The following is a 24,822-nucleotide window of genomic DNA, read 5'->3' as shown; positions in this document are numbered from 1 at the left end:
TCAATGGACATTTCCCTAATAAGCTTTTCTTAATTTATTCTGTCAGTGTTGCATGCCATCTTCTGTGTTCCCAGGACAACCTAGGTGAGCTTTTTCTCTTTCTGTTTTCAAATTCATGTATTATGTTCCTATAAATAGATGTTTATATCTATGTCTTTCCCTTTAACTGCTCAAGCCAGGGATTTTGACCAATTCATTTTTGTTTCCCAAGCATGTTGGATGGATAAACCCATGTATATAAGATGACCAGGCACTCAAAAATAAATAGATCAATTTGCTCAATAGTGTCAGCAGATAATCAACTTTGCTGAGGTAGATGAATACATGAATAAAGCCTAAACAGCACACAAGCCTCTGAAAGCTCTAAAAGGGCACAGAAATATGCACAGTTTACACATGATGGCCCCAATATTTTCCTATTAAAGCCATAAGAATTTGTAACAAAAACAGGCTAAGGAAGCATTGGATCCTACTGGATATTTGATGATACCAGGCTGTGTTCAGAAAGGAAAGCAAATACTTTATAATCATTCCATCTGGTAATTTGTTGAAAAAATATCAGTCAGAAAAATGGAGACAGCCTTTATTCCCCATTGCTATTGGGTAATTCTAGCTGATCATTACTCTCTAAACCTCAAACAGAGAAAATGGAAATTCACAGCTGAGCAAAGTAACTAAATGATGAAGCTGTTAAGTATTAACACAGAAAGATCTGATAAAATTAGAAATAATTTTTAAATTATCTTGTACTTATAATGACTGTGGATAAGAGACTACAATCAATACAGAGTTACATACAGTACAATTCCATTATTTTGCTTTTGATTCATAAATTTTAGTATTAAAGTAATTATTTAAAAATATTATAACGTTAATGGGACTGAAAGGCACCCAAACAGAAAGAAAATTGATTTCCTTGACATTCAAAAACAATTTAATCATTTTTCAATATTTTTCAATTTTCAAATGGATACTTTATACAATTGTAGAAGGCAGCTGCTAAACACATTAGCAATTATTAAGAGAAAATAACAGTGAAGAAGTGTTTTGCTTTTTTATGTGTTTTTTCTTTTTAAGCCAAAGTATTCCACTTATTTAGTTCCATCAGATCTGAAACTTGGGAATGTTTTGAGCCATAAAAGAATAAAGTTATATTAACCTTCATAATTCTCTATGAATTCTTCTCCATAGGACGGCTCTAAGAAATACTGTGGGAGCTATGCTGGAACTTTGCACATGCCCTCCTGTGGAACTGTTTTCTGTCTGCTTCGGTCCTGGTAGGTCCTCTAAGTCCCTGGAAATATCTGGATGGCAATACGGGGGATGGGGAATGGGTCAGACTCATTCTGCCTTTGCCTTGCTATTTGACTTTGAAGCAAGGTATTCAAGTTCAGCCATAGTTATAAAATGGGACATTCGTTTAATTATCGGTAAATTGAAGATGAACATGTGTACTTCCCAGGGTTATTTTAAAGCTGAGGGTCAATCTTTATTCAGTGTCTTAGAAATTCCTACATACCCTGTAACAATAAGATTATTAGGCTAGTAATAGATTTTGATTCCAAGGAACAGAACCTAGTTTAAATAAAGGAGGGATGGGTGAGCAATACTCTTCATGATGGGAGTGGGGTGTGCCCACTTTTCTCTGTTCTCAGCTTGGGATATACTTGCATATTCAGTCCAGCTCAGGGGGACTCACCGCTTGACTCAGCAGGTTTAGACACACTTATTTGGTGTGTGAAAACTTGAGAAGCACAAGGAGGGTATTTCATGCACTCACAGTTTTGACTGGATGTTTAAATCAGAAGTACGGGCAGAATGAAGTTCCTCCTTACACTAGGGCAGCTCTTCCTAAGTGATCATCGGCTGGCCAAGATGCAGAGTCAGGTCTGTTGAAAGCAGTTCTGAACCCTTGAATGGTCCTTCCCACGATCCTTAAGCTCTGCTGGTTTATGAGCCACAGGCCATCTAGGGACCACTCTAAAGGATGGGGCCCGCAAAGCATCCTAGTCCCCTTTCTGCTCTCATGACCCCTCCTCCACAGGCTCTCTCCTTCAGAAGTTCGCCAGTTTCTTGTCCTGCCTGAGCTTAATAACTAATCAGAAAGAGCTTAATGGCCAATCAGATAGAGCCTTATGACCTAGCAACACAAAATACAATTTATACCCTCATTAGAAACACAACTGCTCCTCTTTGCCGTCTGTGAAGACAAAAAGAGTGATTGATTTCCTTCTTTGATACATCAACAGTTGATAACTGGGACTTCTAGATAAAGCAGCAGATTAAGCAAATACATAAAAGTCCAAAACACAAGCAGCTTCCCTGCCCTGTCACAACATCACAGCTTCAACCAGATTTTCAAGTGAGGGAACAAAGCACTACACTCAGGCTTTACAGGCAGTGATGTTGCAGCAAAACCAGCCTGTGCACCCTGACAGCCAGATTGAGACTCAGAGGCAGAACTCTGCGAGAATCAGAAAAGAACAACTTTGTTGCTTTGTCAGGCAAAGGGGAGTCCCAGCAGGCTAGTGCCTTAGGGATTGTGAATCCATTTTGGGATTGGGGGTCTTGAGGTTTTATAGAAAAACTGGGTGGAACAAAAAAGGTGATAACAGCCAGGGTGTTTTACAGGATGCTACATTCCTCTTAACCTCAATGAATCCTTCTGGCATCACAGAGGAACTCCGGAGGCTCTGTCCATTCTTCTGAGATTATCAGCCTGTTACCTCCTTCCTGGAGCACAGGCTTCCTGGAGCATAGCCTGGGTTAAAGCTATTCTTGGTAAAGAATGTATAGGGAGTGGAGAACATAATGGAAAAGTTTGGGGCTCGTTTAGTACAAAAGCAGTAAGGGAGAAAAAGATCAACAAACAGTTTTAGCATCAGGGAAGCCAGCTTGTTAGGCTGTTTCCTACTCCTTCAGTAGAAGGCCAGGAACTGAGAAGACTGTCTCCCAGAGGCCACCCCATTTTTCCCACTGTTCTTTCTCTCTGCATATTTTTGCTCCATTTCCCTATTTATTATCCAGCTTCTTTGATATATTCATCTTGCATGTATCATAATCCAGTATGAACATTATTCTTGACTATACATTATGACTTCTCAGGTCTGGCACCTGCCTTCAGCTGGCAACAGTCTCTGTGTCTCTTAGATCACAGAGACAGTTGGATTAGCCACGATTAGTTATCGACGTCCCTGAAAGCACCAGCAAGATAACCTGCTGACCACCAAAGTAAACTCTCAATAAAGGAAAGCAGAGTTTATTGCTGAACACAGTATGAGAGCAATATTTTGATATTCTTAATTGCATCTCAGAAGAGAAGAATGTCAAGGTGGGGGTATATACGAGGATTTGGAGGTCCAGACTGAGGTAAGTCATTCAGTGCTGGAGCCAACTTGAGATTGAACAAGTGTGTGACATAATAGTTTAGGGTGATGGACACAGAGAAGCAAGGGTTTCTTAGAGTGTTGAATAAACAGTCTTCTGATGAGCCTAGTGTTCTAAGAAGGAATACAAGTAGTTGAACAGTCAGTTGTTCAGTTAAATGGATTCGAGGGATAGTTAATCAAATAAACACTAAAAACTTTATCTTTATGGTCTAGAGTTTCCCAAAGTCATGCTAATTTAGACAGTAAGCTCTGTATTTTAGTTTTCTGTTCTCAATTCTCAGTGCTGGCTGTTATCAGAATCACTTGTTTTGAGGGAGGGCATTAAAAAAATACACATCATCCCAAATTGGGACATTTAAATGTATATCTTTAAGGGAGGTGCTTGGGCATTGGCAGAGTTTTTTAAAATTTCCTGAGTGATTCTAATGTTCAAGCTTGTAGTAAATCAATGATGTAGATCATCCACTGAAGCTTGGCCATGTATCTGGCCACTTAGTGTTTGTTCGTTTGTTTGTTTTTTCATTTATTCTATTTTTGAGCATTTAAAAAAATGTTTTCACATTTTAAAACTTTTATTTATTTTTATTGGGGGGAGATAATTAAGTTTTCATTTATCTTTAATTAGGGTACTAGGGATCAAACCCAGGATCTTGTGCATGCTAGCTGGCCACTCTGCTAGCCACCCAGTGGTTTTGCCATATTTAATCAGCTGTCCGTCAGCAGTGGTGAGGCAGGAGGGATGGGGGAAGCTGAGACATGTGAAATGTAAGATTGCTCCTTCTAGGGACAGTGAGTGTCACAGGTAACTGGAAACTTGTCTACTAGGGTATTTATCATTCTTAGGGAGTGCCTGATCTGAGATGAACCACAGTATGTGCACCCCACCCACATTTTTCATCCAGGTGTTAAAAGACCAACACCCCTGGAAGTCATAGAGATTTAAATTGCCAGGACATGAGTGTGTCAGGAGCCTGTGTAGGCTGGATACACCAGGCACTATGGTTGCTGTTGATGACTAGAGGTGGGTGGAGGCAGCAGAGAGAATCTTGTTTTGTTCCTGGGCCATGGCCCAGGGGCTCCAAAGAACAGACACAGGAAAGATGATGAATCAGCTAGTCAGTGTGCAAGTGCCAGATTATGGTCAGGAAAAGGCTGTGGGAAACAGCAGGGAGATGAGGAAGTGGGGGAATGGCTAGAGGGCTGTTAGGGCAGAAAAGGGGTTTGGGAGGAATTTAAACTAGTGTCCCATGGTACTCTTGGTGGAGGAGGTAACCAAAGCAGGAACCAAAGCAGGGACTAGGGAGAGCATCAGAAAGAATCTGGCCACAGAGAAGCAAAGAAGGAAAAGGAGTCAGTCTAGGGGTAGTTGCTGGTGCTGTTCTGATCTCAGGCTACTTGACAAAGGTAGAGTTGTAAGGATTATACACAATGACCAACCACAGCTAGCAGGGAATAGAGTGTTAGTAGCAGAAAATGGGAAGGGACAATATTGCAGTGTTTTCTCCAATGTTACTGAGCCAAAAGACAAAAATAAAACTCATTATTGTTCTCAGGGAGGGATCTGATGGCGTGAGATCCATGGGGTGACTACTGATGGAGCAGGAAAACCAGAAGGGAAGAAAAGCAGCCATAATACTTCTATTAACAATAAAGCAAATACTAGTTTGGCAACATTATAGAAACACAACTGTGTCATATACTATTAGTTATAAAATCTCCTTATAAGAGCAGCTTGGCCTCAGAAAGTGAGCTAACAATGCCACTTTCAGGTATAACTCTTAGAGGAATTCTTGCGTCTGTGCACAAGATATTTACAAGGATGCTCATAAAATGTTGATTGTAAAGCCCCAAACTAGAAATAGTCCCAACAGATACATGTTACTATGTACAAAATAAACAACAAGGACCTACTGTATAGCACAGGGAACTCTATTCAATTTCTTATAATAACATATCATGGAAAAGACTGAAATATATACATGTATGTATATGTATAACTGAATCACTGCTGTACACCTGAAACTAACATTGTAATCAACTACACTTTAATAAAAAATAAAATTAAAAAATAAGTCATCCCAATGGTCAAAGACTAACTACATTAATTATGGTATATTAATATCTGGAAATGCCATATGTAAATTAAAATAAATGACTTTGACTACAAGCATTGACATTTACAGATAATAAGTGAAAAAACAAGTGGTACAGTAGTATTTAAATATTTTTAAAATATATAGAAGTGTAATATATTTCATTTATTGATACATACATGTATTTAGGAAAGATATAAAAATACAGATTGCATATACACCAGAGCCACAAGAACAACTGCCTCTGGAGAAGGACTTGAGGTCTGGAATGGTATCACTACTTGCTATGTAATAACTGATTTGTAAAAGTCTGGAACATACACATATTGTCAGTTTGGTAGGCTCATGGATGTTGTTTATATTTTCTTTTGGCTTTACTGATCTTAAAATAAACTAACCAAAAATAAATATACAGACAACAAAAAGCTCAATCACAAGGTGCTTTTTGCAATATTTGTTGAATTTTATTAATTCAACTTATCAAATACCATATAAGGCATTGAGGATGCAAGGACAATAAGATTTAGTCCATGTTCCCAAGACATTCACAATATCTAAAGACACACACACACAATTATAAAGGTAAGTATAAGTGGGGGGAGGGTATAGCTCAGTGGTAGAGCACATGCTTAGCATGCATGAGATCCTGGGTTCAATCCCCAGTACCCCCATCAAAAAAATAAGTAAATAAACCTAATTACTTCCCCCATCCCCCCAAAAAGCAACAACAAACAACAACAAAAATGTATAAAGCTAATTATAAACTTTTATGAAAACACATATAAAGAAGACATTAATTTTTGATAAGGAAGGGGAGTAAAAAAACCTACAGGGTAGACAGAATATTTGAGATTGGCCACTAGGAAAAGTAGTTTTTACAGCAAATACTGGAGGAAATGGTGTTCAGGAGGGTGGAAAAGCGTGAATGAAAAGGCAGAGAGATACAATATGAAGATATTTTCAATAACAACACTTACTGTGTGATTGGGTCATATGGATTGTAGAAATAAAGGGCTGATAATGGGCCTAGAAACTGGGGCTAGTTAGTAAGGAGCCTAGAATGCCATATTAAGAAGTTTGGGGTCCCTAGGTGCATTTCAGTAAAATAATTGTTGGCGATATGGAAAATAGGTTGAATTGATGTTAATCTGGAGGGAGGCTGGTAAGAATACAAGTACCAGCTACCTACCCATCGTGCATTACTAGAGGATGGACAATGTTTAGATGGAGTCCACTTCTACATCAGTCACTGCAAATATAGCCTCCAGACTTCAGAGGTGAGCAGAAGGTCAGAGCTGGAAGGATCAGCCTGCTCGTGGCAACCCCACAGAGAAGCCAGTATTGAGACTCAAAATAGCCAAAAAATTAGAGCACAGAGTTACTCTTCACCCAGTGGAGAAAGCTTTCTGTTGACTATTTCTCATTATAAAGAATAAATAAATATGTTTTGCGAAGCAAAACCAGTTTTCTTGAACGGTTCTACTGTAAACAGGAGCCCTTTGTAACTGCACCCTTAAGATTCTGGTGAACCTGCCAAAGGGTGGGTTCTCTTGGCTGGAGTAGTGACACAGATTGGCTCCTTCACAGGAAAATTGAGGATTTGCAATAAACCATCAAGGAACCTGAAAAACACTTGTTTGAGTGATATTGGGTCTTGTTGGGGTGACATTCTGGCTGAGACAGAATTTTCTCGTTGGCCCCCCACCCTACTCTCCCCACACCTTAGAAAAAGCTCTGTTCTGTATGTCAGAGGACTTTGAGCTCGCCTTTCCAAAACCCTTTCATCTCACGAGTTATTTATAAAGTTGCTTCACCTCTCTGGATTCCAGGGCCCTCATCTGAAAGTAAATTTCATTTCTCTCCACTAATTACATCTTGGTCTGGGAACACAGAATATGATAACCATATTACTCAGTAGCTTGGCTCAACTTGCTCATTCAGTGTCCTTCTTCAAATCCCTTCCGCTAATAAAAGCGAAGGGAGTGGAATGTTTTTGAGGTGTCTCAAAAGCATTCCTGTGTGTCTTCTACCCTTTGAGGGGAATTATGATCCAAACATGGTTCCTGAGCTCTGGAGGACTTGGCCCAGAGGAATAAATAGTTCAAGGCCCAACCAGATGAAGATGAGTGTAATTCAGCTGATCCCAGAGGGTCTCAGAACTTGGCACCAGGTGGCTCTCCTATCAGTGTGTGGGTGGACTCTCTGGCCTTTTCAGACATTCTGGAGAACTCCTTTGGGAATGAATTACGTGCTTGGCTCCACCTTGGACCACTTTTATGGTTCTTGCTTCTGTTTTTAATATTTGGCCCAATCAGAGTCTTTTGCTCTCATGATGAGGTTGAAGTCCTTACCCATTGTACACCTCAGAGTCCTGATAGTGAATTCAAAGCAAGGTTTGAGCTGTTCTTGTAAAGAAGGAATTTGGAACAGGTAATCTAAAGATCATTTCAAAACCAGTATTCTTATTCTTGCCAAAAGCTTTCAGCTCTGGGCTTGGGAGGTAGAGGGCTGTTTGAAAAAGCTTTGATAAAATTATTTTACTAGCTGTGAAACTTTGGGCAAATTATTTACCTTCTAGGATCTTCAATTTTTTTATAATTAAAATCAGAAACACAATGCCCACTTATACAAATTGTTACAGTGGTCACTTGAAGAAGAAGATTCTCTTAGGAGATCTTAGGGGAAAGGAGGTGTTCAGCACAGATTAGTTCAAGTTACTCTTCTACTCAGCATAATCAACCAACAAAAAAATTCTGTTGCTTCCTAGTAGCAAACTTGAATTTAAAATGATAAATGTTGGAGAGGGTGAGGAGAAAAGGGAACCCTCCTACACTGCTGGTGGGAATGTAGTTTGGTGCAGCCATTATGGAAAACAGCATGGAGATTCCTCAAAAAACTAAAAATAGACTTATCATATGACCCAGCAATCCCACTCCTGGGCATATGTCCAGAGGGAACTTTAATTTGAAAAGACACATGTACCCCAATATTCACAGCAGCATTGCTTACAATAGCCAAGACATAAGAAACAACCTAAATGTTCATCTACAGATGGCTGGATAAATAAGTTGCGGTATATTTATATAATGGAATACTACTCAGCCATAAAAAGAATAAAATAATGCCATTTGTAGAAATATGGATGGACCTGGAGATCATCATTCTAAGTGAAGTAAGCCAGAAAGAGAAAGAAAAATACCATATGATATCACTCATATGTGGAATCTTAAAAAAAGAAAAGAAAAGAAAAAAAAGGACACTAATGAATTCATCTACAGAACAGGAACAGACTTGCAGACATAGTAAACATTCTTATGGTTACTTGGGGAAACAGGGTGGGAAGGGATAAATTTGAGAGTTTGAGATTTACAGATGATAACCACTATATATGAAAATAGATTTTAAAAAATGAATTTCTTCTGTATAGCACAGGGAACTATATTCAATATCTTATAATAACCTCCAATGAAAAAGAATATGAAAATGAGTGTATGTGTGAATATGCTTGACTGGGACATTATGCTGTACACCAGAAACTGACACATTGCAACTGACTAGACTTCAATTTAAAAACAAAACCAAAATTGCATGTATGTAGGTCAGTTTTTCAGTCTCATTTTTAAGATTAAAAATAATGTTACTGTAAGTAGGTTACAGCGGTGAGAATGTGGTAGAAGTGGGAGGCGGGCTGGTGATTCTCCTTTCTCATGTACTGATCTTCACAACAGTGGCACCACCTCTGCTGACTGCTGTCATGCCTCAGAAACCAAAGCCTTTCTCTGGGACTTCTTTATACTTCTCTTTCCATAGATCTTTCTGGGTAAAAGCCAACTTTCTGAAACACAGCTGGAGAAAAACAGCTAAGTATGCTGTGGGCTGACTTTAGATTTACAGCTCACTTTAGATTTACAACACAGACCTCAGATGTGACCTCAGGGCTACCGAGCAATCCAGCAACCCCACGTGAATCCATATACCCTTCTTCTCTCTTTAGACACCGAGTTTACGCCTTTTCCCTTATCTGAGAACCTCTCTTACATCCTTCCTAATTCATAGGACTTTCCTTTTCATATTCACTTGAAAATCAATAAAAGCCATCAAAATAGAGCTTCCACATTCTCCCTCCAACAAACTTAAGCTGAGCTTCATTAGAATCCGTATTTTGTGCCATCCTTTCTGTTAAAATAATGAGCTGTCTCCATTTCTATTTAAAGTCAGAATTTTTTCTTGTATACTGACTCCTGTATCCTGTCAAGGACGTTACTCCTACATCATAAATTTTACACTTTTACCAGAGTATTCCTGTCAATGTAAACCTGCTATAATATATTTTATCTTAAAACAACAATAACAAACCATTATAGATCCTTATGTTTTCTCCTCTTTAGAAATTAGTCTGTACATGAGCCCTAACCTCTTCCCTCCCGTTTGTTCCTAAACACACTTTAAACAAGAACCCATTCCTCTGCCACCAACAAGGCTCACAAACCAAATCCAGTCATCAATTCTCTGTCTTTATATTGTTTAACTTAGAAGCAGCCTTTGCAGAGTTATTGTTCCTTTCTGAACACTTCTTTTGGTTTTGAGTACCTTCTCAGATAGACAAAGGTGTTCTAAGTTCATGAAGGGCATTGTCCCACAGCAGTCACATGTAAACAAAAAGAGAGACTTTTTTCCAAAAAATTTGCGGATGTGGCTTTTTGGGTAGGCCATGACAGCCAATCAGTTTCCCAATGGGAAATGTGTAAAGTTTAAGAGAGATGAACTAAGAAAAGTACCATCAGCTTTGATAAAAAGAGACTGAGAGAGGGTGTGTGGGTATCGCTCAGTGGTAGAGAATGTACTTAGCATGCATGAGGTCCTGAGTTCAACCCCCAGTACCGCCATTAAAAAGATAAATAAAGTAAATAAATAAACTTAATTACCCCTAACATTTTTTTTGAAGAGTCTCAGAGAGTCTAAAAGGAAAAGGAAAATGCCTTTGGATCCCTACATTTCTACGGGCAGGCAGTAGGCTGAGAAAAATTCTCTGCTACAAACAAGGCCCATTTTTTGATGAAAAGGGAAGATACCTTAGAAGCAGAACTGAGAAAGAAAAACATTGGATCGAAGAACAACTCTAACTGGCCTGGAAACATTGGATTAGGAAGTTTAATTAAAAAAAAAATCTCTGCTCCCAGAACAGGAGGTTCTGACGTCATGTGCCAGCTGTAGTTCAGAACTGCTTAGAGCCGGTGATTGCCATGTGCCTCCCTGCCCAGGCCCGTGTTGACTGAGCGCATCTGTAGCCATTTTCTTGGCTTTGTAGCTATACTGTTGGATAACTTCTGTTTTAAATTACTTCCTGGACTGGAGCTTTATCCCCTGCTGACAAGCTTCATCCATATCCCAAACTGGTGCAGATCACAAGGTTTAGCAATTTGAGTCTAAGAAGGACAGGGTGAAAGCTGAGGTATGATCCAGGGATGGTTGGGTGTAATTTGCATGTGAGAGGGACAGAGATTTTACAGGGATTACTACAATAACGGGTTCCCACGAGTACTGTCTCCACGTATCTTGCCCTTGTGTTTCCCCTTATTGTATTAACTCTGGACTCCACATGCCTTTCTCGGGCCAGTGAGAAAACAGCAAATATGAAAAAGCAGAGACCTGAAAGGGCTCACGCACTGGGGCTCACTTCTTGTAATCCTTTACCACGCTGTAAAGAAACCCGCGAGGAATACCGAGTGGAGAGAGAGGTCAGGCATTGCAGTTATCACAGCTAAGCCTATCCCCCAACCCTCCTGCCAGCTGCATATAACCACGCAAGTGAGCCCAGATGAGATGGACACAATAAGCACCCGCGCAATCTACAGAATCTTGAAAACTAATGTCATCATTGTTTTAAGTCACTGTGTTTGGTGGTAGTTTGTTATGCATCAATGGATAACTGGAACAGTAGACCCCTGGTTTCTAGAGAGCAGCGCTATCTTTATCTGCTAGGACTAAATGTCCAATTTCCCATGCAGTCAAATACTTGACAGAAGTATCTTTACCCATTAATTGTCCTTGGGCAGAGTATCAGGCGATGGGGAACAGCAAAATAGTCTTAAGAGAGCTGAAAACAGTTAAGAAAGAGATAACAAATGCTAATGCAATATTTGATTTTATTACTATTTACAGTTTAGTTGGCTGTCTTTCCAACACATCCTTATCTGTACACCTCAGGCGATATACGTGTAGCTTGGGAAACAATATAGCATGCTTAGAAGTTAATAACGTACAGTTGGTCTCACATCTGAGTTATCTGGAAAGTTAATTTAAACCTCATTGTGTCTTAGTTTCCCCATAGGTAAAGGGAGAAATAATAATAATGCCTCTACTTCATAGGGTTATTGTGAAGATTCATGGAGTTAATATGAATAAAAATCTTTTAAAAAAACGACTGCCCGGTATGCAGTAAACACTACCTATGCATTGGTTCTAATTATTAGTGGAGAGATCACAGTCTTCTGATCTTAGCTGTGCTCAGTATGTGATTACCTACTACTGAATGGTGTGTATGATGCTGGGCAATGTATTTTAATCTCTTGGAGCAACCTCTGTTTTCTATTCTGTAAAATGTGAATATTTCTTTATGATGTTTTACCAAGATAATGAATGTAAAAGCATATATATAAAACCAAAATTTTACATTTATTTTTAAAGTATTTATGGCATAGAGTAGGAATAATGGGTGAAAATTATAGAAAAAGAATCCTCTAACAAAAAACAGTTCAGATCCAAAGATGGTACAATCTGGTTTGAGATTGTTTGATTCCATTCCAGTAATCCTTCCTTCCTTGATATATTCATTTACGACACAGTTGCTGAGTATCTACTCTCTAAAAGGCCAATGCCATTTAGAAAAGCATTCTCTGTCAGTGGAGGTATTCAAGCAGAGGTAAAGACCCACTTCATACTGAACGTACATTAGGTCACATAGGAAATTCAATCTTCAGATGACTGGGTGAACTAGATTAGAGGGTCCACAAGCTAGTGATCTCAACATAAACTGGATAGTTTTTTTTTTTTTTTAAATACAGATTTCTAGCCTGCAGTTCTTGGTTCTACACAGTAAGAATCTAGAAAGTAAGGAAGAGAGATTGACGAGAGAAGGAAGCAAAAAGTTCCCTACCAAAATTCTAATGCTGACAGTCCACAGACATTGACCAATTTGAAAATGTATTAAAAAGACCTCTTAGTTCTTTCTAATATAAAATATAATCAACCATTTAAAAGGACAATCATATATAAAACGTATGTTATCATTATTGCTTTTGTAATTTGGACATTTGAGGATGGTGATATAGGTCCACTTCAGAATTTTCTAAAGAGAATATCATCATCCAGAGAGTAATAGTACTAATCAGAATGGTAGGAAAAAACACACTCCAGCACCTCCTAGACCAAATCCAGAGCCCCTGTGCAGTGGTATTAAGTACCTTGCTTAACAGGTCTAAGTTCGGAGCAAATCCTTTTTTAGAAGCGTAAGTGGTTTTGCTCCAGTTTCACCCCACATTGGAGTCAGTCCAAAATGTTGATGACAAAAAGGAAAAAAAGAAAGAGGTAAGGACACATAAATGGATCAGCCTGAACCCAGTTCTACTATGAGAAAGAGCATGCAATCTGTGAGCAATGGTCACTAACATCATCATCACTCACAAAAATGGGCCAATTATAGATATTTTTATTTTAGGCTTCAAAGTTTAGAAAGAATTGATAATAAAATGATTGGACTATTTTTTATTGTCATATTAAACACTTTCTGGTTTTCTCATGGCTTATAGGTCAATCTCTTGTTAATGCCTAATAAAAATGAAGATACAATGTTCTCTTTTAGAAGCAGAAAATCACATCATTTTGGAACACAGATCACCAGAAAAGGAGGTATTTTAGATTTATCTGTTTACTTTCCTCATTTAACATGTGTTTTCCCTATGTCCCGGAGAGTTAAGTGATCAAGGGTCATTGGCAGAAATGGAGCTAGAATTTGTCTTCAAATTCCAGTCTGGTGATTATTTTTGTTAAATAATATCTATGTCAATGAGAAGTCTACACACTTTTTCTAGGCATAAGATTATTTTATATGGATTTCAGAGCAGGCATCATAAACATATAAATATCTGTACATTTGTTTTTGATTTGTTGAATGCTAAAGCATGTGAGCATCTTGGCCTCTCACTTAGTCGAGAATATCTTTCCACTATTTGCGCATTAAACGCTAACAAGTAGATTCCTTTGGAAATTTGGCATTGCTTCCTGAACTAGAATTAAAGAAAGTTTTCTCCTGAAACAACTGGAAACATAGCACGTGTTCTATTCATTGCTTTGCCCTGAAGCCAGCCTCATAATTCATTTTCTGATTTTGTCTGGACAAGCCCAAATTAGCTACTACATGACTAACCCAGGCACCCTTTCATAATCAAAATGGGCTGGCAAATGGCAAGAACTTTGGCAAAAGCTGTGTTTCCCTGTGCTCTTATAAACTGCTTACTTTAGAGGAAAGTGAGAGTTAGATAATTGCTGTTTTTCTAATGAAACTTCTTAGAATAATACAGTGGTAGAATTTATTAGAACAAAAAAGGCTTTTGGGGGATGATTTGCCTTTCTGCAGAAAGGACCAAGTGTTTGGTTGGTTGTTTCACCCCACCACCCATCAGTCAAATATTGATATTTTTAGAAAGAGAAAATTAAAATGAGCTAATAGAAAAAAGATGTGCAAAACAGAGGCCCATGTTTTAACAGATTTATAAAAGAAATAAAGTGGCTGTTGGGATGCTGTGCAATGGTTTTAAATATTTGCTCTCAATTTCTGTATTCTTCTCATCTCAGCACAGTAATAAAAAATTTGAGAACTGGTGCTAGTCTAAAGGTCCTGCGCTAAAACTGTTCATCTCCTTCACTTTATACACAGCATCCCTGAGACTCCTGGAGGAGAGTACTTAAGACCACAGAGATAATCGGTACCATAGAAGGGGTCTGATCCCATGATCTTCGATGCGGAAGCCAATGCTCTTGGTGATAGTGCACTGCCTACCCTGGTAACGCTTTTTTTTTTTTTAGCATTGAGTTACAGTCATTTTACAATGTTGTGTCAAATTCCAGTGCAGAGCACAATTGTTCAGTTATACGTGAACATTCATACATTCACTGTCGCATTCTCTTTCACTGTGAGCCACCACAAGATCCTGTATATATTTCCCTGTGCTACACAGTACCCTAGTAACTCTTAATGAGGACATCAGGAAATCTTCAGAGATGCCTGTGCAATTCAGGCTCTGTGCAGGTCACTATCAGAGTTCAAACTGATTTTTTTTAAAAAATTCACTTTTATATAAATTCTAAAACACTTAGGAGTTGGGTTCTTTGACATTTCCCTCATAGATGAGAAAGGCTAAGCTTTTATATCTTTATTTTTCAAAATAAGAGTGTTAGCTTTGTCAAATAATTAAATTGAATGTAACTATTTTAATATTTGACTTTACACAGGAGTTCAAAGCATAGCAAGTTCATGTGATTTATGTATTTCTTTTTTCTGGATGCAGAGTGATATTCAAACTGATGACTCTTATTTTTGCCTTCTGAATTAAATCCTCTCTGAGGAATAGACTGTCTAACTGACCTTGATATTCTTTATAAGTGTCATAAAGGACTCATAGAAAAAGATTTTTTAAAAACCCCCAAAACAAAAAAGAAAAACTCCACAGATAAATCTGCCTGCTGAAAATGTATAAACTCTTAGACTACCTAGAAAATTTCCTAGTTCTTAAGTTTTATTTTAGTCTACATGTTATTGATTGTTAGATGAGCACAATTAAGAAGTTAATAATATTACAGAGATTTTAGTATATGTTCATAAAATTACACATGGTATAAATATTCAGTCAGTTTCTAACCTCAACTGGTCAGTATATTCATGATCCAAATGTTGATTTCTAGATAGGACTTTTATAACTTTTAATTTCCCAGAGGGAAAAAATCTATAAGTGATTTCAAAGTGCTCCAGCATTTAAGTAGATTTACTTTGTATATAACGTTCCTGGATTACAATACTTTCCTAATAGAATGATAGAAACTTACAGTTATGTTTAGCTATGTGTTAATTTTTTAAAGTGTACAGAATCCCAGGGAAGCAAGAATGAACCTGACTCATCCTTAATTATACCATGGACCACTTCACTCTAATAGCCAATACCTTCCCATTAAAGAAGGATGGATTCTCCTCCAGTTCCACTTATCATCTTGAAGGCTGTCGAGGGCAAAGAGACAGACATCTTAGCCAGGCACCCAGGGGCTTGAACTACTTACTTCCAATTAGCTGTGGTTATTCAACAATTGTTCAGAGGCCTGTTTAGTCCCAAAAGCTGTGCTCAGAAACATTATAAAAGCATACTTGGACATAATGGGATTGGCATGAAATAATTTCAAGTCATCTATCTCTTAGTAATTTTGAATACACAAGAGTCAATAAAACACTGGGAGGAAAAGTGGCCCACAGGGAAAAGTCAGGATGGTGAACAGTAAAAAGCTGCTGAAGAGCTTAGCGAAATTCACAGGTAGAATAAAAATCTTTCACAAAATCCCAGTTGATTAACCTAGCTTTGTTGGTTTCGCAGGAGCTTCTTGTTATTGCCGTCCTCCTTCCCCATAATAAGGGATGAAATCAACTTTTCCATAGACTGAAGCAGATTTACCGTGGAGCTAATGAGGGGAAAATGTCTGCAGACTCTTCCTGAGGCCTAGGAGGAGCCCTTACATTGTAACTCTGTGGTGTTATATTGTTATAAAGTTTACAAATTTCTCCTTTCACTCCAACTTCCTTCTGTCACACTTCCATTCATGAAGTGTGGCCTTGAAGGGGCCACAGGGAAGTTGAGTTGGAGACACATTTATTTTGAGCTCAGTGGAATATATATACATGGCACGGAAATACTTAAGTTAAGAGATTTCAGTTCTACCGACCAGTAGCAATGAGCACACCTAGCACATAGATCTTGGTCTCAAATACCATATCCACTAACAGGAGTTGGGACTGCGGAAGTTATGGATGGTACCAGTGTCGGGGCATGTCAGAGTGATCCTGCTGAAGAACTTGTAAGTCCAGAGAGTAAAAGTACTCAAAAAAGTATAGGGGACATAGGAACTAGCTTAAAGGGGCTCCCAGGGAGTGTGGACAATGTGATGACCAAAATAATTAAATACAGGAATTAATTATAAACCGTTGAATAACTGTGAGTTCATGAGTCCACATACTAAACAAGCACATAAGCAATCAGAGGAAAAAAGAAAAAATATGAAAAAAATAAAATAGAGTAAAATATTAGCAATAGGGGAGTTCTGGTAAAGGGGATATACAGTTGCTCTTTTACCGCTTTTATTTTTGAAACTTTCTTGTAGATTTAAAGCCATTTCAAAATTAAAAGCTTTTCTAAAAAGTAGGCTAATGCTAACACCCCCCTAGAATACTTTTCAGAGCAGTCCTACAACCACCGAGCCCACCCATCCAGCAGCATGACATGAAGATGTAGGGCCAGAGGTTATATTGTCAGGAAAATGCATCCCGGAGCACCCAACAGATGAAATGCAGAGCAGCAGAAGGCAAAGCAGTCTTCGGAATGCATTGATCTAGGACACAATGAGAAGGAAATTCTTCCAGACATCAGATGTGTAAACTATAAACATACATTTGGGACAAAATGACAAAAAAAGTGAAACAGTAGTTTTCCACACACTGAACATACGGTAACAAAGAGAAGAAATCACTGAGAAGCCAATGAGCACTGCAGTTGCCCTGTCTTACTGCCTTGAGAGAGTTCCTAGGCTTAGACACAGGAGAAGCTCACAGACTCAATGACTGAGGAGGCCAGTCTGAAAGCCTGGGAAGATACAGGCACCAGTGTTCACGTGGCAGAGTGCCGGAGAGCCGACTGCCATACACAGAGATAACTCCAGAAATCTGCAGTCTTCCTCAGGTATGAAGTGATTAGCAGCAACAGTGCTTGGAGCTCACAGATGGCCAAGAAGAATGCCTCTTCCCACACAACCAGACAAGAAAAACTCCTAATTTATGGAGCATTTGGATAGAGAACTCAGAACAAGGGTGTTGTCTTAGTAGTAGGATAAAATTAGCCCTAGGATAAATACTATTCTGTACAATCTTAGAAAAGCTTAAAAGCAAGGCTTAAGAGGATCAGATGGTTTCCAAGTAACTTAACATCATGCCAGAGAAAAGATAAAAAATCTTTATAAGAATACAAAAATATTCAGTAGTGTATTCATTCCCTAGCTGCCATACAAAGTACCAAAAACTGTGTAGCTTAATACAATAGGAATCTTTTAAAATTGAAGTATAGTCAGTTTACAGTGTTGTGTCAATTTCTGGTGTACATCAAAGTGTCCCAGTCATACATATACATACATATAATCATTTTCATATTTTTTCATTATAGGTTACTACAAGACATTAAATATAGTTCCCTGTGCTATACAGTATAAAATTGGTGTTTATCTATTTTATATGTAGTAGTTTCTGCAAATCTCAAACTCCCAATTTATCTCTTCCCACTCCCTTCCCCCACTGGTAACCATAAGTTTATTTTCTATGTCTGTGAGTCTGTTTATGTTTTGTAAATAAGTTCATTTTGTCTTTTTTTTTTTTTTTAGATTCCACATATATGTGATATATCATATTTTTCTTTCTCTTTCTGGCTTACTTCACTCAGAATGACAATCTCCACGTCCATCCATATTGCTGCAGATGGCATTATTTTATTCTTTTTTATGGCTGAGTAGTATTCCATTATATAAATATACCACAACTTCTTTATCCAGTATTCTGTTGATGGTTGTTTCCATGTCTTGGCTATTGTAAATAGCACTGCTATGAACATTGGCATGCATGTATCTTTTTGAATTAAAGATCACTCCAGATATATGCCCAGGAGTGGGATTTCTGGATCATATGGTAAGCCTATTTTTAGTTTTTTGAGGAATCTCCATACTGTTTTCCATAATGGCTGCACCAGACTACATTCCCACCAGCAGTGTAGGAGGGTTTCCTTTTATCTACACCCTCTACAGCATTTCTCATTTGTGGACTTTTGAATGATGACCATTCTGACTGGTGTGAGGTGATACTTCATTGTAGTTTTGACTTGCATTTTTCTGATAATTAGTGATATTTGTTCAGCAAAGGAAACCACAAGCAAAACAAAAAGACAACCTACAGAATGGGAGAAAATATTTGCAAAAGATGAGAGTGACAAAGGTTTAATTTCCAGAATATATAAACAGCTAATACAACTTAATAAAAAAAACCAAAACAGCCCAATCCAAAAATGGGCAGAAGACCTAAACAAGCAATTCTCCAATGAAGACATACAAATAGCCAATAGGCACATGAAAAGGTGCTCAATATCACTAATTATCAGAGAAATGCAAATTAAAACAACAGGAATTTATTGTCTCCCTGTTCTGGAGGCCAGACGTCTGAAATCAAGGTATCATCAGAATCATGCTCCCTCTGAAGATACTAGAGAAGGAATGATTTCAAGCTTCTTTCTTCACCTCTGGTGGCCTCAGGTGTTCCTTGTTTCGTAGATGCATCTTTCCAGTCCTCTGTCTTCATTTACTGTTCTCCCTGTGTGTCTTCACATTGTCTTCCCTCTGTGCACATCTGTTTCTGTGTCCAAATTTCTTCTTTTTATAGGGACACTAGTCACATTGCATTAAGGCCCATCCTACTGACTTCACCTTAACTTGATTACCTCTGTAAAGACTCTTTTTTCTTTCCAAAAAAAGGTCACATTCTGCCGTAATGGGATTAGACTTTAACACTTCTTTTTTGAGGAGCATGATTCAACTCGTAACAGGCACTCAGCAATGTAAACTTCACAATGCCTGGCATCTAGCCAAAATTGCCTGGCATGCAAAAAACAAAAAATATGATAGACAATAAAGAGAAAAATCCATCAGTCATAACCAACCCAGAACTGTCACAGGTGTAAGAATTATCAGCAAGGACATTAAAATAGTTATAATCCTATTTATATGTTCAAAAACTAGAAGAAATGTTGGTTATATTAGGTAGAGACATTGAAGATATTTTTTTAAAAATCCAAATCGAATTTCTACAAATGAGAATTAAAATATCTGAGATAAAAAAAAATGCATTCTCTGGATTAATGACAGATTAGAAACAATAGAAGGAAAGATTAGTGAGTTGAAGGCATAAGAATGGAGAAACTATCAAAATGAAATGCAAAAAACAAAAAGATTGAAAAAAAAAAATACTTAGCATCAGTGAGTTCTAGAATGCCAAGTTACTTGCAAGTAACTCAAGTCCCTGAAGGAAAGTACAGATGGAAAAAAGAAAATATTTGCAGAAAAAATAACCAACCTTTTTCAAATTTGATGAAAACTATAAACTTAGAGATTCTGTAAGCCCAGTAAACTTCAAACATAAAAATGATGAAAAGAACTAACACAAGGGACATAATAATTAAATTGCTCAAAACCGATCATAAAAAAGAAAACTTTTTTAAAACCCAGAGGAAGTATGTACAGAGGAGCAAAGATGGGTAACAGAAAATTTCTTGTGGGGAACAATGCAAAGAAGACAGTGATGGCGCTTTTTGAAAGTATTTAGAAAAAAAATTGTCAACCTAAAATTCTATGTTTAGTGAAAATATAATTCAAAATGAAGGCAAAATAAAGGCTTTTTTGGAAATACACAAAAGCCTTAAAAAAAAAAATCACCAGGAGACCAGCACAAAGAAAGAATGTTAAAGAAAGTCATTTAGGAAGAAAGAAAAAAATAATAGCATATGGAAATAAAGGAATTAAGAAGCCTAGAAATGATAATTATATGAATTAAATATGTATGACTTCATAAAATTATCTCTTAAATCTATGTAAAAGATAATTAGCTATTTAAACCAACACAGTACCGATGTAATTGGTGTTTATAACAAATGTGTAAGTAATGTTTATGACAGCAATAACATAAAGGTCAGCAGAAGAGAAATGGGGGTATGTTCTTATAGAATTATTATATATAAAGTGGTATAATATCACTAGAGAGTATAAATTGTAATAAGATAAAGAAGCTTCTGGAATAAAAATACAAAAAATTGTAGCTAACAAGCCAATAAAGGAGATAATATGGAATCATAATAAATACCAAAAGAAGGCAGAAAAGAGGGGAAGGGAACAAAGAACAGATGAGACAAAGAGGGAACAAAAATGCAAGATGGGAAATTTAAACCTAAATGCCTCAATAATCACATTAAATGTAAATAGTCTCAACAGCCAATTAAAAGTTAGAGACCATCAAACTGGATAAAAAGCAAGTGCCAACTATATGCTGCTTAAAAGAAACCCACTTTAAATGAAAAAAAAAACCACAGTTTAAAACTAAGATGATAAGAAAAGATATAATAAGCTAATACTAAATCTGAAGAAAGTTTTAATGGCTATATTAATATCAGGCAAAGTAAGTTTTTCGGAACAAAGAATATTATCAGGGAGAATAAAGGCCATTTTATAATGATAAGGGGTTCCGTTAATCAAGACAACACAACATCTCTGTACATTTATGTACTTAATTACAGAGCTTCAAAATGAAAGAAGAAAAAATACTGGTGGAAATGCAAAGAGAAATAGACAAATTCACATTTAGTTGAATTTTAACATTCCTCTTCCAATAATCAATAGAAAAAAAAAGCAGATAGAAAATGAGTAAATATATAGAAAACAACACCAACACTATCAACCAACTGGATCTGACATGTATAGAGCCCTCTACCCAACAAGGACAGAATGCCTGTTATTTTTAAGGTACACAGAAAGCTTAACAAGATACACTATATCCTGGGTCATAAAATGAGCATCAATAAATTTAAAGGAATTCAAAGCCTTCAGTGTATGTTCTCTGTCAATAATAAAATAAAATTAGATATTAAGCAGTGAAAGATATCTGGATAACCCTTATATTTGGAAATTAAATAACGCACTTCTAAATATGTCAAAGAACATACGTCCTATGTGAATCAAAAAGGAAATGAAGAAGGATTTTGAATTGAATGAAAATGAAGCCATCCTCAAAATTTGCAGGATTGCCACTAAAGTAATATTTAAAGGAAATTTATAGCACTGAACACCTTCATCAGAAGGAAATATAAACATATGAACTGATGACACTAGAAAGCCTTGGACATGTTACTAGCAAAGATCTTCTACCTTCATACCCTGCAATATGGTTATAAGATCATACAGAATTGATCCAGGTGGGCACTAATTTTTCTTAGTAAATGTTTAAAAACATGACTGTATCAGAACTTTCCAAGTACCTTCATATACACTTTCTCCCTAAATGTTCCTCGTGAATCAGGAAGATATTCCTGTTTCCTTTAACAAATGAGGAAATTAAGTCAGAGAGTTAAAGTGGATTTGAGGCCACATACCCTATGAGTAGCAACCAACATCTATGACTTTGGAATTATAACCCAGTGTTTTTTTTCTTATCTTAGACAGATGAAGCTTTATATGACCATGAAGCACAGATAACATCAAGGCATTGCACAGATGGAGAAGTGTAAATGGTAGGAACCCGACCAATTTCCCTGTGGGAATTCTAGTACTCTCCAGAATGTACATTCTGAGGCCAAGACAATGCCTTTATTGAGGGGCTTAACTGGGGACATGACCAGGAACATTTATAACAGAGACATTTACAAGGTTTGGTCGAGAGACACTTGTACATTTTCCATGTGACACATTTTTTAACTGAAGATCTTGTTTGAGGATTTAATCTCTCTCAGCAGTCACTGCTTGCTAAACCACTTTACTTTCTTCATTTGAAAGGTGGAATGAAGTTGTGGTAAGTTGTAGGAAATATGGAATAGAGAAAAACAAACCACTTGAAGTGGGATATAGATTGGAGAAAAACGCATTTTATTGTCTCAGTCGAAGAAGATGACTTAAATGAGTTGCTGCCTGCCAGGCCACAGCATGTGGCATAAGCACGGAAAACAGTGAGGTCATGGGAGTAGCTCATTATCCCTAACGCAGTATCGATTTTAATAGAAGCCTGATTGGTGCTTAGTGTGATGTTAAAAAGCACTGGACTGGAAGTCAAGACATGTGGGTCCTAGTCCTCGTTTGACTGGTAACCAGATGTGTGATTTTAGTCAGTTCCTCTTTTTTGGCCTCTGTTTGACTGTTTGTGAACAAATAATGAAGGGATAAGTTTAGATGATATGTAGGGACTTTTCCAGTTTGACAATTAATCAATATATATTTACTTACCACCTATATGTGCCAGAAACATTATTATGTGCTGAGAATGCATTAATACACAAAATAGACTTGATGTTTCTCAACTGAGAATTGGTCTTTCATCAACTGAGAAACCTCAACATCTTAACTGATGTTTCTCAAAAGAGTCAATACAGCAGATTGATAAGGACTTTACGGGGCCTTAAAGTATTCCTGAGAAGTAAGGAAGCCCCAGGAGTACTATTGCTGTGCCTGAGGGGGGATATATACTTTTATTAACATTTTACTGCAACTCCCCCGCTTTACCCTCTCGTTACTTTTTCTGGAGCCATTGCAACCACCTCTTCACTAGTCTCTGTTTCCATCCTCAGTCCCTCCACGCAGCCATACATATTCCTATCAGAAGTTATCAGTGTGGCAAGAAACAGTATCATTCCCTTTTCAAAACATCCTGTCTTCCCTTGGCAAACACAAGCATGCACAAATTCCCTAAGATGAGATCCAAAGCTTTTGATGCTCTCGTCTGAAATTTCCTTTCCTATTTTTGCCCATCTCACACACCCGTCTATACTCTCATACAGCTGAACGATTAATCTCGACAGCCATACGATGTATTGCAATCTCACTTCCCAGTGTTAGTTTCTGTCTCTATGCCAGGAGCCCTTGAAGCAGAGCAAGGGGTAGATATTTATGTCTGAATCCCAATGCGTAAACTGGCACTCAGTGGCCCAGTAGGTACTCAATAAATATTTGTGGAATTGATTGGATACCCTTTTGGCAGGATATTTCCCTACCCACTGTGTCTGCAAGTTCTCAGTAAATAACTTGATTGTTGCCTCACCAGCGCTAGGCAATGGTCTGTGAATTCCGAGCATCAACTCCACCTGGGAGCTTAAGAAATGCAAATTCTTGAGACATGTCCCAACTATCTTTGAAGGTGAGAACTAGTAACTCCAGGCCTCTCCAGAATTCTTATGCCTGCTAAAGTTTGAGCAGCATGCTCCTAAACCATTACCAGAAATGAATTTATAGACTCTGACTCATTTTTCATTTGATAAAAATGTGGTTATTCAACCAGTGCCAAAACACTTTGGCCAGGGGTTCTGCTGGTTGATTAAAATCTAAAAACAAAGCCAGCATAAAGCCTGAGCACTGGCAAAGTCCACACAAATGCCAAGACTTTTTTTAAGTTGCTTTGCTTATCACAGCTCTATCATAGTCTCCCAATGAAAAACAGCAAAAATAAACACTTGCAAAGTTACACAGTGTGATCAAACTCCCCTACACTACAGAAGTGATGGGTGTTAGGCAAGGGCTAGGGAGGTGTTGATATGTTAATTCTCCTTGATAATACAACTTGAATTTACAGAGCTCTCCATGACATTAATCCTTTATTCACTAATTAGATCCTTTACTCTTTCCATTAATACTTATTGAAGGCCTACTATGTGTGTAACTATTATGTCAACCATTGCAGAGTTACACAAATAATTCAAAGGCATAGGCTTTGTGCTCAAATTGCTAGCTATAATAGAGGAAGTACACAATAAATGTGCAGTTTTAAAGTGATGCCATATGTGTTAACAAAGAGTAAACACCAGTTGTCAGCCAGCCCAGCACATGAGCCCTAACTCAGCTTCCAGGCCTTGGAAGGCTTTCTGAAGGAACTGGTATGTGGGCTGAGTTCAGATGCACAAATGAGAGTTATTCAGGCTGAGGATGCAAGAAGAAGGGAAGGAGCAGACAATAGGGCAAAAGGATATTCCAGTGGAGGAAACTGCATTTACATCGGCCTTAGAACACCCTCATGAATCCCTCTTAAGACATATTAAGGTGTTTGAACTTCATCCTTGAGAAGGGGTGAAAGGAATTAGGGTGAGGGGCTGGAGGGCAGGAGGCAAGTTTGGCCAGAATGAACTGAAAAGATTTAAAGCATCGAAATTGCCATAGTTTAACTTCTGTTTTGGAAGAATAGTCTGGCTGGACTGTATATAACTAATTGGAATGGGACAAGACTGGATGCAGGGAGACCCAATAGAAGT

General features: G+C 37.6%; 1 long non-coding RNA gene across 3 annotated transcripts in view; it reads left to right on the top strand.

Annotated features, from left to right (window-relative positions):
* LOC123618134 (uncharacterized) overlaps positions 1–24,349 on the top strand; it is a 45,365-nt gene extending 21,016 nt beyond the window's left edge. For all 3 annotated transcript variants that reach the window (XR_012507644.1, XR_012507642.1, XR_012507643.1), the window contains exons 3-6: positions 47–84; positions 1,192–1,277; positions 13,344–13,390; positions 14,418–24,349. This is a non-coding gene — a long non-coding RNA (uncharacterized LOC123618134). The remainder of the gene's footprint in view (positions 1–46; positions 85–1,191; positions 1,278–13,343; positions 13,391–14,417) is intronic.
* Positions 24,350–24,822: the final 473 nt, after the last annotated feature.

This window comes from Camelus bactrianus, chromosome 1 (assembly GCF_048773025.1).
Source record: "Camelus bactrianus isolate YW-2024 breed Bactrian camel chromosome 1, ASM4877302v1, whole genome shotgun sequence".
NCBI lineage: Eukaryota > Metazoa > Chordata > Mammalia > Artiodactyla > Camelidae > Camelus > Camelus bactrianus.
The sequence above is the reverse complement of the archived record's forward strand: the minus strand, read 5'-3'. Positions and strand labels throughout refer to the sequence as shown.